This window comes from Aegilops tauschii, chromosome 2, assembly GCF_002575655.3.
Source record: "Aegilops tauschii subsp. strangulata cultivar AL8/78 chromosome 2, Aet v6.0, whole genome shotgun sequence".
Lineage (NCBI taxonomy): Eukaryota > Viridiplantae > Streptophyta > Magnoliopsida > Poales > Poaceae > Aegilops > Aegilops tauschii.
This window is the reverse complement of record NC_053036.3, coordinates 359,324,705-359,337,852: the sequence shown is the minus strand read 5'-3', so window position 1 is coordinate 359,337,852 and position 13,148 is coordinate 359,324,705.

The window sequence follows — 13,148 nt, the reverse complement described above, 5'->3', positions numbered from 1 at the left end:
TATTTACACCTGTAAATGGCCTATTGTTACTGAGGGCCCAAATTATGTTTAGGTCTGTTAAAGGCCCACTATGGGCACAGTCCTACCAGAAAAATATGAAATCTTATGCTGATTTAGGCCCAGATATTTTTAGTGGGCTACATGCAAATTTCGGCCCATAATCGTTTTTAGCCCAATTGGAATGGGCCCGACGGATGTTGGCATGTTGGGCTCCTATGAAGCTTTCGGCCGAATACATTACTAAGATAAACCTACACTCTACAAAAATAGCGTTGTAATTATTGCAGCCTTTGGCAGTATCATAAATGCTGTATCACAACAAAAGGCCTGTTGGCATAAAGTTTACAGTCCTTGTAGATAAAAGCACCATCAGATGTATAGAAGCACAGATCATTTGACCTGAGTGCTAATGTTTCAGGCTGTAGATTCTGATGGAGCAGCACGATCTTCACCTTTTTTCCGCCATTGCTCTTGAACAACGAAGCGAATGTCTGATAGTCTGTTCAAAACCATTCATATCTTGACGACATTTGTCAACCACTATTCTTGTTTCCAAAACGATGTCCATTAGGGATTGGACTTGTGTCCGGAGCACAGATATATCACTCTGTCTAGCAGGAAGATTTTGTTCAGTAGGCGATTTGGACGAGGTTACCTTGACAACCAACCCAGAATTATGCAGGAAGGTGCTTTTTGCACTGTTAGTGGAGAGATACTGACGCACTGCAGCAAGAGGTGACATTGTGCATGTGGTAGCCTCGTCACCTTCAGGTGGTTGTGGCTGTTCAATCATTTTTTCTATAACTTCCTGAAAGTTTGAACTTGTAGATTAGTGTACCAGATAAGTTACTAATGAGACAAAAACAAACAAAGTAGGTTACACGTTTATACATAACTTTTGGTGAACTACTGTAATACATTAGCATGTATTGTAGTGCCAACTACATAATAAAATCACTTTCGGAACATATGTCCATGTAGCATGCCTACTGTATTGTCTATTTCCTCACATTCGTTGACATCTAAGGATAAAGGGACATGGTTTAAAGTAGGATGAACATAGTATGACATCATTCATATCATGGGCAAACAGATATAAAACAAACAGGCTATTTTATCATTGTGTGCGCACGTGAACATAACAACTAGAATACAGATCAAGACCAAAAGAATATCCTTCATCTCTTTTAAACCATGTAAGGTGAAATGATACATTAAGACAACTGTGTATAAAAGTGAACATAGTAACTGACATTGGCTGCAAACCAAGTAGTTAAATGGACACATCACAGTACCAATCAGTTCAAAGGCAGGAGGAGGAAGGACTTACAACAGCGGCTTGAACTGGTGTGCTCATGCCCTTCATCTTGCTGGTGTGGCAATCCTTGAAGATTTGCACTGCATTCGGTTTGGGAAATCCTTGAAGATTTGCACTGCATTCGGTTTGCTCATGCCCTTCATTTAGAATGGTTGGTCTTTTTCTTCAAACAGTTAGCCTAGAAGAAGATACACTTGTAAGGAACATAAATAAATACAAGTTCAATATGTAGTCTGATCAAATACATATAGCCTACCTGATACTCTGGATCAGACCAGTGTTTAATGAGGGCTGTCCAGTCTTCATCTGTAATATATTCCACTGGAGATGTTTGGGCGATTTCATTGTTAGCCTTGCCTTCAAAGTGAGATTTTCTAAGGTGGTACCAATACTGTCGCAGAGCAGACTGAAAAACATGAGTGCATGCTTGTTTAGTTACGTCATCTTTCGGATCCAACTTGAACCTCATCTGTTGAAAAAAGAATGTGAGTCTTATTAGGAGGAAGCTAGAAAGTATGGGACAGAGCAAGACAATATTACTAATTGTGATGAATAACATTACTTACGGATAAATGGTCAAGGAAGTTGTTAAACTGGGTATTGTCTTCTCATTCCTGTACTGGATCCACGTTGGGAGGATACGTGCATGACACCTAACGGCAACGGCTGCCTCTGATACTAACTTGGCTGACTCTGTAGCATCACGTGGCCTTTTTAAACCTGCCTCAAAATGGATCTCCATTCTTCCTCCTTTAGATTTTGTTAATCTGTCAAGCATTATCCCTGATGTCTGTTTCCGCTTGTGTCGTGGTGCTAGTTCAACAACGAATATGGAAAGTGTTAGTGTACATCAAACTGTGAGAGTACATATAAAGGAGCATGCAACTACAACTTGACTCGGTCAGGTACCGTCTTGGTGTTGATGCTCATGAGGTTCATCTGATCTTGCCAAGTCCTGTTGTGTCAGCAGTGCTTCGGAAGTAGTGTTAGGTGTGAAGGCAGCTTGGGAACTGGCCAGTTCCGGAGCAAACGAACGAGTAACTCGTTGAGATGCTGGTACAGTTGAAGCGGATGATGCAACTGGTGGAGCAGGTGATACTGTGTTTGTAGATTTAGCCGGTGGACTTGGACCTTCTACTGCACTATAAGTACCAGCAGAATCTAGACGGCAGATCCTTTTCCGTTTCACCCGACGAGTAACACCACTCCCTACTATATTATTTTCCTTGCTCTTTTTTGACTTTGCCACGTCAAGCCGTACCCACAACACAAAAGAATAAAATCGCTCTTCAGAACTCATTGATGCATGATACAGACAAGCAATACTTTGATGTAAGATAACCATATGAGGATGGAGTATGTAAGAAAAAACAGGACGACATGACATATTCACAGCTACGATGTGTAAACTAAGCAGAAGGATTTTCAAGAAAATAGAAGTAATGCAAGCTAGACACCATATGAAAGATGCAACCAATATTACTCTGCCAAGTTAAAAGTGTCTTGTCATAAGTGGCAATTCGAAAAATTAGAAGCAGTACAACGTAGAAATCAATGCAAGATGCAACCACTATCAAACTGCCATGTTAAAAGTGTCCAATCATGAGTGACTGATGCGGGATACACAACAGCAGTACTTTGATGTAAGAACATGGTATGATAGATAGAACGCCATGTCATATGCACATGTATAACGTATGAACTCAGCAGGTGCAATTTAATCAAGATAGAAGAAATACAGGCTAGACAACATATGCAACATGAAACCAATTATCACACTGTCAACTTAGAGCAAGCACCTGCGATGGTGGAGTACGGGAGATGAACTCATCATGTAGACTTGGGACTTCAACTTCATTAGCAGTAGCAGTGGCAAATCTAGAGAGTCTTTGTTTGCGTCGGTGCGGAGGACCACCAACATCCCCTAACTTACTCTTTTCCTTCCTATTTTCTGATATTTCCTTATGAAGTCAAAACCACAAGAAGATGAATAAAATTAGCTCTGCATAACTGGTTGATGCATGATACAGACGAACACTACTTTGATGTAAGGCAAGCGCAGGATAGGAGGATGGAATATATACAAAAAAAGACAGTGTTTCATATTCACACGTACGATAGGAGGATGGAATATGTATGGAAAAACAGTAAGCGGAAGGCATTTCAACAAAATTAGAAGAAATAAAAGCTAGACACCATATGAACATGCAACCAATATCACTCTATCAGGTAAAAAGTGTATCGTCATAAGTGCCATTTCAAGAAATTAGAAGCAGTACAAGCTAGAAGACAATGCAAGATGCAACCTACATCACAGTCCCAAGTTAAATGTGTCTTATGGATAAGTGATCGTTGCAGGTATAAGTTGTAAGCTACACAGATGCAATTCAACATAATCAGAAGCAATACAAACTAGACATCATACGGAAAATGCAACCACATATAACAGTTCCAAGTTAGAGCAAGCACCTGTGATGGTGGAGTAGGGGAGATGTGCTCATCATGTACACGTATGTTCTAGAAACAGGAACACGTGTCATATTCACAGGCATTATGTGTAAAGTATGCAGATGCAATTCAACAAAGTTAGAAGCAATACAAGCTAGACATCATACGCAACATGCAACCACATATAATAGTGCCAACTTAGAGCAAGCACCTGTGATGGTGGAGTAGGGGAGATGTGCTCATCATCTACACAGCTACGTTGACTGTCTAGCCTTGCGTTGTCTTGCGAATCTTGTTGGGAGGATGGCGGAGTAGAATCTGTAGAGAACCTCCGTTTCGGTTGCTCGGAAGGACCACCATCATCCAATGCCTTGCCAATTTCCTTCAGCTTTATTGATTCTGCATTGTGAGGTCAAACCGACAAGAAAAAGGAATATAATTCGCTCTTCAGAACTCATTCATGCATGATACTGACGAACACTACTCTGATGAAAGGCAAAGTCATGATACGAGGATGGAATATGTATGAAAAAATGGACGGCTTGACATATTCACACCTATGATGTGGTAACTAAGAAGAAGGCAACTTCAACAAATTAGAAGCACTGTAAAATAGACACCATATGAAAGGTGCAATCAATATCACTCTGCCAAGTTAAAACTGTCTCGTCATAGGTGGCGTTCATCAAACTAGAAACAATACATGCTAGAAATCATATTCAAGATGCAAACCAATATCACACTGCCAACTTAAAGGTGTTCCATCATAAGTGACTGATGTAGGATACACAAGAAGAGTAGTTTCATGCAAGAACATGGTGTGATAGACAGATATAGTATGTACCAAAAACAGGAAAGCGTGTCATATTCACACGTATCATGTGTAAGCTAAGCAGATGCAGTTTACACTAATTAGGAGCAATACAAGCTAGACACGATATGCAACATGCAACCAGATATCACACTGCCAAGTTAGAGCAAGCACCTTGGATGGTGGAGTAGGGGAGCAGAGACTTGGACCTTGTAATGCACTATCAGTACAAGGAGAATCGGTACAGATGCTCTGTTTACGTTGCTACAGAGGACCACCATCATCGCCTTCCTTACTCTTTTCCTTCCCCTTTCTTGATTTTGCCTTGTCAAGTCAAACCCACAAGAAAAAGGAATAAATTTGCTCTTCAGAACTCATTGATGCATGATACTGACGAACACTACTTTCATGTAAGGCAGCCGCATGATTGGAGCATGGAATATGTATGAAAAATAGGACGGCGTGACATATTGACATGTATGATGTATAAAGTGTAAACTAAGCACAAGGTGCTTGAACTTGTTAGAACCAATGCAAGCTAGAAACCATATGAAAGATGAAACCAATATCACTCTGCCAAATTAAAAGGGTGCCCTAACAAATGTATTTGACCAAATTAGAAGCAATACATGGCAACAGGCTAGATATAATATGCAATATGCAACGAATAAAGGTGACTCATCGTAAGTGATTGATGCAGGATACAGAAGAGAGGTAGTTTCATGTAAGAACAAGGTTAACACATAGATGTAGTGTGTACCAAAAATAGGAAGGCATGTCATATTCACATGTATAATGTGTAAACTAAGCAGATGCAATTTACCCTAATTAGAAGCATTACAAGCTAGAAACCGTATGCAACATGCAACCACATATCACACTGCGAAGTTAGAGCAAGCACCTATGATGGTGGTGTGGGGGAATTGCGGTCATCAACTAAAGAGGTACGTTGACTATATTCATTTAGCCTTGCTATTTCTTGAGAAACATGTGGGGAGGATGACACTGCACTCTTTAAATGAGTATGGCGTCTCACAGTAATCCACCCGGGTGACTGTCTCATCATAAGTGATTGACGAGGGATACAAAAGAGCATTAGTTTGATGTACGAACATGGTTAATAGACATATGTAGTATGTATCAAAAACAGGAAGGCATGTCATTATCAAAGGTATAATGTGTAAAGTAAGCAGATGCAATTTAACCAAATTGGAAGCAATACAAGCTAGACACCATATGCAACATGCAACCACATTTGATAGCGCGAAGTTAAAGCAAGCACCTGGGATGGTTGTGTGTGGCAATTGAGATCATCAACTGCAGAGCTACGTTTACTGTCTCCAACTACTGACACTGCATCCTTTAGAGCGTTGAAACGCTTAGTGCTTATCTTCGAATTACACTGGAGCGACTTCTGTCTTTTCTTTTCAGCATTCATCAACACTGCGTCAGAGTCTAAAATACCCATGCATAAAAAAACAATAGTGTGAGTATGGGTGAAATGTGTGCACAATTAGTACAGTGTAAAGGTAGCAGATAGCAGGTCGATGAGAAATAAATGACGGGAGACATATGATAGCTATACAACATGCATGGCACACTAAATTACTACAGGATTCTATGAAAATAACATTCGACTGAAAACAAATAGGTCAGTCCATTTTTTCTGCACCGTCCAATGTACAAAGAATGGGTAGATCGCCTTCATCTACCTCCAGCCACTCAGTGTTGACGATCTTCCTTGAAACGGCAGCGACCACCGGCCCAGGCCCCTGCCTGCGCCCTCCCCTCAACCTCACCGCACCGCTGTGCTTGGCACCGCCCCCGGCAATCCATTCAAGCCCTGCCGACCTCCAGATCGGGCGCAAGCAGCTCCTGTGCCCCACACCCCTATGATAGACACCGATGCGCCGATGCACCGCTTCCCCGGCGAACAGGTGGACTAGGTGCTCCGCGCGCCTAAGCGGGTGTTGCTTCTTTTAATTGCGGTTCGACTGACCCTGAATTGAAATCCAGGCGGGCTACTGACCTCTAGCAAAGGTGAAATAGTAAAGGGAGGAAACCTTGTGCATTTAGTATCACGAAGAAGATGCAGTAAGAAGCGCTCAACTAGTTTCTTTCGTGGGATGAATACGGTGTGAGAAGAGACGTAAGGTTTGCACGAATAAGGGAAGAGGAGTACCTCTTTCTGCTGGCAGTGCTGTGTCCTCCTTCTGTTTTTCCAACGATCTTCTTGTGGTTTGCTGGAAACGAGAAGTTGTGGAGGACGGTGCAGCCTTGGATGAACCCATGGCCAAGTTGTTGAGTGTGGTGCGCTGGCCGTCTGTCGGCGGCTGGGAAGCAGATCCGAGGCGGTGAACGACGGCGTAGCGGGAATAGCTCCGGTGTGGTGGACGGTTGTGACAGTGGAGCGGCAACAGTGAGGCGCAGGACGGCGTGGTCGGAGTGGTTCTGGTACGGTGCACGTCGGCGTCGGCGTCGTGGAGGCAGCTCTACCTCGGCTTCAGCTGCTAAGTCCTTGAGGGCGTTGCGGTTGCGGTTGTGTTGGACGACGATGTCGGGGTACCGGCTCCGGCGTGATGGAGTTGGGCGGCGGTGGATTGGGCGCTATGGGGTGGAGGACGGAGGAGGCTAGGGTTTCGCGGCTGGTGGAGAGGGTGTTTTGGCGCCCACAGAGTATGAATGGGGAAACGGAGGGAGGTGGGGAACTAAGGGGGAACAATGTTTCGGTTTGGAACGCGCTTGTTTGAAATTTGGGGAAAGTTACAAACTTTGCCCCCATCTAAAATTTTGGATATATTGCGGGTTGGGGGTAGGACAGTAATCTCAGGTGTCCCAAATGTGGGCAGGATAGATTTCGGCCGAGCGCATGGGTGTTTAGGTGCCCACGGCGTATGAATGCTTCTCGGAGGCAGTTGAGACTGGCGTCTTGGTGAAGTTACAAACCTACCCCGGTTTAGACCTTTGGACATCAGGCCGATAGGCTACACGGGCCAGAGTCAGGACAATAATTTCCTACCACCAAACATTAGTCTCGCGCGGTTTTGGGTGACCAGAGGCCTATTTGGCGCTTCGTTCAATATTTGGGAGCAGAAGCATTAACGTTTTCGGTTCTCTTGAATTGAACATTCAGGATTTGTCAAACTTCACAAATCTTTACTCTTGAAAATCCTAAAGCTACGATTATTTTGGAATGGAGGTGGTACATTTGAATATACATTGTACACGAGTATATATTAAAAAATATGCAACTTACCTCAGTTCATGCATGGTTCCAGATATAATCTCCTTGGTTGCAAAAAAAAGTTAGACATGCGTATGAATATATATAGCATGTTCAAACGCACAACAAAGATTGATGCCTCCTTTTACATCTGATTTACAAATGCCATTATCTCGGGTTCAAATAGATGAATGCACTTCCTATGAATTCGAATCTTCGAAACCCCCTTTATGTTGAATTCGACGTGTATTCTATTTCGTAGCTAGCAATTTGGAATGTATCCATGCAAGTGACAAATGTATAAAGTGCTTCACACTAACAACATGGAGTGCACTAATTAATGTTTATATATGAATTGCAAAAGCATCCATTGCCTATATTTCAAACCGCTCTCACTCTATGGATCGATAATATGAAATAAACACATGCACATGCTAGAATTCAATAGAGTATGGGTGTCTGATAGACCGATTTTCGTCCATACGCAATTTGCGAAATTCATTATCTCATCCAAAAATAATAATGCCATTTTTATTTTAACTTAATGCGTAGAACCGCCTTTTACACGTAGATGCACTATGCCTCGGCCCGTTCTCACAAACGCGCTATATATCTCTCTATCTACCGCATAAGTGCACACACTTTATATGCATCGACATTTCTCTTTCACACATGCTCACAATCTCTCTCGGGGTGTCGGGGAGTCTCACGCACATGCTCTCTCTGTATCTCTCTCTCTTTCTGACTACTATGTACCACTCTTTTCACTAATCTCAGTTGGAAAACACTATTTCTCTCACATGCATATACACACACGCATGGTCTCTACTAGCCCTCTATACGCACATATATGTGCCTACATGTCTCCCGCACGCACATTATCTTTAGGCCTCTCTCGCACACATTGCCCCCCCAGACACACCTCTCTCTTAGTAGTTGGCAGATATGATTCCATCATATCATTCAGTAGGATATCCCTGACTGTTAGGCTGGATGGTAATACGAGGCAAAGTTTTACCCTAGTTCGGACCCTTGCAGTTGAGGAAAAAGCCTACTCATGGTACTGTATATTAGTGATAGGGGTGTGTACAAAGTACACGTGAATACCAGGCATTGTGCGTGTGTGTATACTATCGACGAACTAGCCCCCAAGCTTCTATAACATACTGGGGGCCTAGGGTTACAAATCATATATAGTCGGCTTATCACCAGTGGGGATAGAGTCCTCCGCGACTCTGGTAGCTAGGTTCGTGTTGTACGCCGAGTCCTCCACATGGGTCTTCGTATAACGCGTCTCGATCCAACCTATGTGGCGTAGGATGGAACCGACCCATGAGTCCTCATGTTGACCCACCACAACTAGAAATGATGTGCCCACCACACCACACACGCAATCGGCCACTAAGAAAATAAGCATATACAATAGTACAATGTTATACATGAAAGTTAATTGCATGGTGCATCCAAAAATATTGGGACAATTCCATTTCTCCCCCTAACTTGAACCCACACCTGGCATTTGCCCCTAAATTTCGAGTATGCTCAAAAATACCCCTCTTCCGTCAAGTGTCCTTATAGAAATGCCCCTCCATACAACTTCCGTCTGGTCAAAGGCCTTTGACCGTCTCCGAGACATTTTTGAGACATTTTTGCCCCTTCTGACAGATGGGACTACACATTGTTGTTTCTTTATTATGTAAAACGTTATTTACCAGATTATTGGAAGGGGGGTCCACTGGTCAGCATCTAAAATACTAACTACTCTATATTGGTTAAGAACTAGTAATTATGTTTAGCCCTAATTTAACCTCACACGGGCACATCCGACGAGTGTGCAGCACGCCGTCGACGCACCAGATGGCACAGGAGCACGCAAGGAGGGGGGGTTCAAGGAGCGCTTGAGCTCAATGGGGCTGCGGCGGACTAGTCAAGCACGATAGTAGGATGCGGGACCTTCACAAACCACGACAACTGCGATCTCCGTCGGCGGCGAGCGGCGGCGCTAGGTGGGGTGGCGCTATGTGGCTCGGGCAGGCTCTGGAAAGAGGGCAAAATGGCCAAGGGATCACCAGGAACTCGAGGACATGCTCAGACGAGGAAGGGCGAGCATAGCCGAGGAGATCAGGGCGCGGCGGAGCACCACCGGTGGCGGAGAAGATGAACACCATGGTGACAATGTGTGGCACCTCCGTTCAATTCATTCAAAGGTAACACTCTATAGGTAGAGGCGAACTTAACAGGTGTGTTTTCTGAGCTTCGAGTTGACTCTGGCCGCGAACTACGCCGGCGACGGCACGTACGAACGGACAAGGGAGGACTGAGCCTAGGTGGTTGCGTGGACTTTCGGCATAGAGCAGGCACGCACGAGCAGGAGACAATGTGTGAAGGTTGCTGCAGCGCCCTTCTGCTGCCCGCTGCTACTGCTCGCTGGCGGCGAGCTACTGCGGTTGCGTCCAGAGACAGAGTGAGGGGAGGAGGGAGAGAGGGAGAGTTTTTTTTTCTCTTTTTGGGTCCCAAATGTAAGTTGCAGAGAGAGTTTTTATTTTTATTTTTTGGGGTTGGGCACTATATGTAAATGACAAATGGAGGTAGGGGCAAGAACGTCCAAGGAATTTTTCGGAGACGGTCAAAAGCCCTTGACCAGACGGAAACGACATGGAGGGGCATTTCTATAAGGACACTTGACGGAAGAGGGGTATTTTTGAGCATACTCGAAATTTAGGGGCAAATGCCAGGTGTGGGCTCAAGTTAGGGGGAGAAATGGAATTGTCCCAAAAATATTTGTTCTGCATTGTGAATTTTTATATATTCTCCTAAAATATTAGTCACGGGAAAGAGAAACGAAGGGCATATCTCTCCTTGTCTCCACCGGACATCCCCTCTTTCTACACCACTTTCACGTACGCGCACAAACTATCTCTCGGCCCTCTAAAAGTATGCATGCCCACGACACATTCATGCATGATGGTCACTATATTTCAAGCTAAAGCACTATACGGTCACTGGAGTTCAGAATATGCTCATTACGGTCACCGTATACATTCTCGTGGTGATCATACGGTATCTAGCTCACGATACGTCTCCGTATTTTCTTGATGACACTGACAGACTTTGCATTTGATGCGTGCTCCATATTTTGTTGGCGACACTTACAGTCATTGTATTTGAAGCGAAATCACGATATGGTCACTGGACTTCAGAATAAGCTCATCACGGTCACCACATACATTTTGTCGTGCTAACCAACATGTGGTTGGATGGTTAGGAGGACAGTGGTTTCTCGAGCCCACCAGGGTTAAAGTCCCGGTGCTCGCATTTATCCTGGGTTAATTTCACTATTTTCCGGCGATGTGCGTTCAGTGGGAGGAGACGTTCCACTCGACTACGAGGCACCTATGGTGACTTCATAAAATCTCAAGATCATATGCTGGCCCACTCTCTCGAAGGTGCTCATAGGGGTAGGGTCTGCGTGTGTGCGCTTATAGCGGTGAGTGCTTGCGCGTATATATGAGCCCTTGCGTCTGTACCGTGTTAAAAAAATACATGTCATGATTATACGGTCACTGGCTTACCCGTACAACTCCGTATTTTGTTGATGACACAATCAATTGACCAGTCAAACGTTCCACGTGGCGCAACTAGTGTTGCACCATCGGGGCGCGTAACCATGGGGCCCACCTGTCAGCCCGTATATGAAAGAAAGAAATGGTAGTTTGAGTCTGTACTGTGTTAATAAAATACATTTTAGGGTGATCATACGGTCACTGGCTCACCATACAGCTCCGTAATTTGTTGATGACACGATCAATTGACCAGTCAAACGGTCCATATTCAGCAGCGCACATTACCATAGGGCCCACCCGTCAGCGCGTATATGAAGGACAAAAATGGTAATAAATTAGTGGTCGGTGGGTACTCGAAGTCGTGAGACCTCTGGTTGGCAGTCGCCGGCGGTGGGGGCGCGTTGATTGGGCGGTGGGGTGGGGATCATCGGAGAAAAAGCTCGGTGCGGGGGGGAGGGGGGGCTAGAGGGATGGCCGATGCGGCGGCGGACCGACGGTGAGGAGTGGTTTCGGGGCGAGCGTGGCGGCGCGGGCCGGCGGTTCGGCCGGTGGTGGCTGGCGGCTCAGGGGGTGGAGTTTGATGATAAACTGCAGGCCCTTGATTTCGTATCCAACGGCTGGAAAATCTAATGACCAGAGATGAAAAAGTCAGTCGACTAACGTGTAGCCTCACCCCGCACGTACACATGCATGCACGCAAGACACGCACGCATGCAGGCGTGCAACACTGACACGTACACATAATGAACACACGCACGCATGCAGGCGTGCAACACTGATGCGTACACATGCACTCACGAACACACGCACGTACGCACACATGCATGCAACACTGAAACGTACCCTTGCACGCACGCAACACTCGCACGCCTGCGTGCACACAGCACACGACGCAAGACACACGCTCAACCTATACGTGCATGCACCCTTTGTTAAGGACATGGATTTTTACGGGTATTAATCAATCTTATCTATGATAAGCAGAACATTGATGTTTGTAGCGGTCTTTATGAATCACAACGTATCGAACGGGCTATCAACATAGTAGGCTTATCTACATGAAAAGGATGATGTCACACTCAATGAACAATCATCGGTTTATGAAATGCCCGCTTCTGACCGCCCTGGCCCACCAAAGGTTCTTCTTCTGTGCGCTGCCTGCGTTGGGTCACTGACATGAAGGCCATGTACACAAAGAGCCCACACGTCAGTGGAAGAACGGCGCACTGTCCTACGTTAGAGTCAAGGGCGCCACTTGCTGCACGCCCCGCTAAACACGCCTCCTTGCCGCATTCAAACGCCTCCATGAAACCCGCCCGTGTGGAAGCCGAGAAACCCACTCTGGACACACGTCCGTTCATGACCGGGCCGGCATTAAACGCAATGACGGCCGAGCTCCTCCCATCCGCCGTCTATTTAATCTCCTATTTAAACGAGGCCAAACGCCGGCCAAGAATCGCACACCTTCGCCCCTCCCCTATCTCCTCCTTCACCATTTTGTCCACTCTTACAATGGCTTACGAAGAGTAGTTATTCCGCATCCAAGCCGGCTGGGTGGCCCGCCGAGCCCGCCGGATACGAGCTATGCAGCTCGCTGATCCACCTCCCTCCCATCGCCCGATGAAGCCAGTTGCCGCCCCAAGCCGGCGCGCGGTTCAGCAACTCGCCGCTCCAGGCCAGCTCGACGAGGAGCGGTGCACGGGCGCCGTTGCTGCCGTCCACGCTGCCACCTCGTACCGCGTCTCCCGTTTCTGTGGCCGAGACTCCCATGCCGGCGGCCACGCC